Source organism: Bombina bombina, chromosome 1, assembly GCF_027579735.1.
Source record: "Bombina bombina isolate aBomBom1 chromosome 1, aBomBom1.pri, whole genome shotgun sequence".
NCBI lineage: Eukaryota > Metazoa > Chordata > Amphibia > Anura > Bombinatoridae > Bombina > Bombina bombina.
Genome location: NC_069499.1, coordinates 133,708,876 through 133,713,387, shown reverse-complemented (window position 1 = coordinate 133,713,387; position 4,512 = coordinate 133,708,876).

The following is a 4,512-nucleotide window of genomic DNA, read 5'->3' as shown; positions in this document are numbered from 1 at the left end:
TATCAGTCTCGGTAATCAATGCCTCTAAATGAAGCTAGGTTCCTCACCATGCTGGTATCCTTTGCCTAATCCACACTTTAGCTGACTTTGTCTCTTAGGTGTGATAAGCTTCTCTCTAGGACCCGGTAAATTGGTCACTAGTGTTGACATGAGAGGAATAGCTGGCCTGCGGTAGTACTGTTCTGAGGCTTTGAGTACCCTGTGAGATACAATCATTCTGTTATGGGATCTGAGACAACTGAAGCATTGCAATTCAGATGCCGGTATTCTCTCCCTCGTCTTCACCCCAAAGGCCTCACTTTGGATAAGTTCAAGCCGATCCCTTTCCTCTATTAGCCGCTCTCCTAAGCCACGGTGTTGAGACATGGGAGAATCACCACTGCTTGTAAAGATTGCCTTGCTGCACGAATCCCAGACAAAGGCCAAAGTAGGCAAGAGCAGGGGATCATTCTGTTGCAAATAGGGTCTAGGATATGGTGATATTTTTTTCCAGTTAGATTTCCGCCACTGAATGGGATGTAGCTTATATTAGGTCATAGTAATATTCAAGGGGACCTCTGATCTGTCCGGTATCTGTGTGCTCCTCATAACCAAGTTCCTTTTAGCTTCTATCAGGGCCGCTCTGTCATATCTTGTTTTATAGAGGGGAGGCTATCATATAGATTGCCCTCTTATAGGTCTGAAAGCTTCCATGGGTTCTCCGGATATTTGGTGGCGTCTTCTCAAACACCTTTATGAATGCTATAGCTTTAGGTGTGAAAAAATGGATATCAAGTCGTCTCAGTATTTCCGTATCCTACAAGGACGTCGCCATCTTGGATTTCTCAGACGTCTGAATCCCTATATGTTTGATCTTGACGAAATATCAGATCAAGTATAGTAGGGCTTTTGTAGGCTCCCGAACTCAGTCTTAGAGTAGCTTGCATTCTTGGGGCTCGTCTCTGAGTAGAATTGGGCTGTGAAAACTGTTAAATAAGCCCCGTTTGGTATATCTGGACCCAGGAGCTCTGTAAAGATGCGATCAACCGCTTTGGCGGTTATTTCCACCCCTGAAGGTAACATTTTAACGAGCCCAGAGGAGCTCCTGAACATATTCTCAGATTACTACCAAGGTTTATACTCCTTTAAAACTTCAAATAATCTTAATCGAGAGGATTTTGGGGTAAAATTTCTTACCCGATTTTAGCATCCAAGATGGTTGAAACTCTCAACTCTCCTATCTCTGAACTACAAGTATCTAGATCAATTCAAGACCTCTCCTTGAACAAAGCCCCCGGGCCCGGATGCTCTTCCCAATGAATTCTATAGGATACTATCTCCTGTAATTAAAACACACTTAGCCTCACTTTTTAATGATATGTATATTGAAGTCAATTTTGCCTCTTCCAGTTTTGCTGCTTCCTATACCACCTTAATTCTTAAACAAGGGAAGGACCCTGATAAGAAAGAATCATACAGGCCTATAGCCTTGTTAAATGCAGACTACAAAATATTTACGTCCATTCTAGCTTCAAGGCTTCAATCCCTTCTACCTAGCATCATACATAAAGACCAGGCAGTAGTTATGAGTTTTGCGCCACAAAAATGTTTCCCAAAACTCATAACTAAAGTGTTACAAAGTACACTAACAACCATAAACTACCTATTAACCTCTAAATTTATTAACCCCTAATCTGCCGCCCACCCACATCGCGACTATTAAAAAAATGTATTAACCCCTGATCTGCCGCTCCCGACATCGCCAACACTAATAAAAATTATTAACCCCTATTCCGCCGCTCCCGACATCGCCGCCACTATAATAAAGTTATTAACCCCTAAACCTCTGGGCCTCCCACATCTCTGCAATTAAATAAACCTATTAACCCCTAATCCTCTGGCCTCTCACATCTCTGCCACTAAATAAACTTATTAACCCCTGTTCAAATCAGCCAATAGGATATCAGTAGTTCTCATTTTATTGGCGGTTTTGAACAGCCAATAGGATTTTAGAAGCTCTCATCCTAAAGGCTGATTTGAATTTGAAGAATCAAATCAGCCAATAGGAATGCAAGGTACACCTTTTTGAAACGGATACCTTGCATTGAAGCTTCAGTGTACAGCGGGGACCGTATAAAGAGGACGCTCCGCGCTGGATGTCTTCGTCGCTCCGTCGGGATGAAGATAGAAGACGCCCCTGCGATGGATGAAGATGTCGCTGCCTGGATGAAGACTTCTTGCTGCTTGGATGTCTGTACTTCAGCAACTGTGAGTAGATATTCTGGGGTTATTGTTAGGTTTTTTGTTTTTTTATGGGGAGGGGTTCAGATTATGGTTTGGGCTTTTGAAAAAGAGCTGAATGCCCTTTTAAGGTCAATGCCCATACAAATGCCCCTTTAGGGGCAATGGGTAGCTTAGATTTTTTTTAGAGTTAGGTTTTTTTATTTTGGGGTGTTGGTTGGGAGGTGGGTTTTACTGTTGGGGGGGACTTTGTATTTTTTCTACAGGTAAAAGAGATAACTTATAGCAATGCCCTACAAAAGGCCCTTTTAAGGGATATTGGTAGTTTATTGTAGGCTAGGGGGTGTTTTTATTTTGGGGGGCTTTTTTACTTTTATAGGGCTATTAGATTAGGTGTAATTGTTTTTATTTTTGATCATTTTGTTTATTATTTTTTGTAAGCTTAGTGTTTTTTATTTTTCGTAATCTAGTGTTTATTATTTTCTGTAATTGTAGATTTTTTTATTTTTTTTGTAGTGTTAGTTTTTTTTAAATTTGTAATTTAGATTTTTTAATTGGTAGTATTTTTTATTTTATTAGAATAGTTAGGTTAGGTTAATTTATAGTTTAATGTTAGGTGTATTTTTATTTCACAGGTAAGTTTTTATTTATTTAAATATAGTTATATTGTAATTTTAATTTAAAGTTAGGGGGGTGTTAGGTTTAGGGGTTAATAGTTTATTTAGTGTCTTGCAATGTGAAGGCTGGCGGTTTAGGGGTTAATAGGTTTATTTAGTGGAAAAGATGTGGGAGGCGGGAGGTTTAAGGGTTAATAGGTTTATTTTGTTGCGGAGATGTGGGAGGCCGGAGGTTTAAGCGTTAATAATTTTATTATAGTGTCAGCAAAGTCGGGGAGCAGCGGAATAGGGGTTAATAACTTTATTATAGTGGCTGTGATGTCGGGGAGCGGCGGAATAGGGGTTATTAACTTTACTTAGGTGTTGGCAATGTCGGGAGTGGCAGATTAGGGGTTAATAACTTTATTTAGGTGTCGCGATGTCGGGAGCCACAGATTAGGGGTTAATAACTTTATTTAGGTGTCGGAGATGTCGTGCGGCAGATTAGGGGTTTTTAGATGTGGGTTTATGTTAGGGTGTTAGGTTTAAACGTAACTTTTTTCCCCATAGACATCAATGGGGTTTGTGTTACAGAGATTTTTCAATCCGCACTTTAGGTGTTTTTTCTAACACTCTCTCCCCATTGTTGCCTGCACGAGCACATGAAATCAGCCCTTGGATTTTGTGCAGTACGGAGCTTATCGCCACCATATCGCACGCACAAGGAGGCTTTTCAGTAACTCGTAATGGCAGCGCTATGGAAGGTGAAATAACGTAACTTTTTTGCCGTTAGTTTAGCACTCTGTTTAGCGCAAAACTCGTAATCTAAGTGAAAGTCAATTGAAAACCAGTGTTTCTTTGTATGTTCCTATCTAAATGTAATCAACCTCCAGTTAAAGGGATATGAAACTTAAACATTTTCTTTTGGGAATCAGACAGAGCAGACCATTTTTAAGAAAGGTTCCAATGTCTTTCTATTATCAAATGAGCTTTGTTCCCATGATATTCTGTGTGAAATAGATATTGAGGTTGGCATCTGGCAGGAAATAGTGCTGCCCTCTAGTGCTCTGGCAAATGGATAACATTCTTGCTGCCATATAGTGCTGCAGAAATGGGACAGCTGCTAAGCTTACGCCCCTGCTGTTCAACAAAAGATACCAAGAAAACAAAGAACATTTGATAATAGAAGTAAATTAAAAAGTTGTTTAAAATCCACATGCTCTTTCTGAATCATGAAAGAAAAACATTGGGTTTCATATCCCTTTAAAGACACAGTCTACACAAAAATTATTATTGTTTAAAAAGATAGATAATGCCTTTACTACCCATTCCCCAGCTTTGCACTCATTGTTATAATAATATACTTTATAACACAGTGACGTGCGGTGAGGTCAGAGACTGGGGAGGCAATGGCTATGATACTCCAGAGAAACACACACGTAGTATAGTATAGTATATATATATATATATATATATATATATATATATATATATATGTATGTGTGTGTATATATATATATATATATATATATAAAAAATCATTGGCGGCTGGTGAATTTTCAAGATGGTGGGGCGCAAGACCTCACCCCTTGAAATAAAGCCCCACCCCTCAGCTCCACCCACAAAGGGAGTAAACACATAGTTAAAGTACCAGTAATAGTATTATAATTTAGCCATAATATTTTCTTTATGTAGG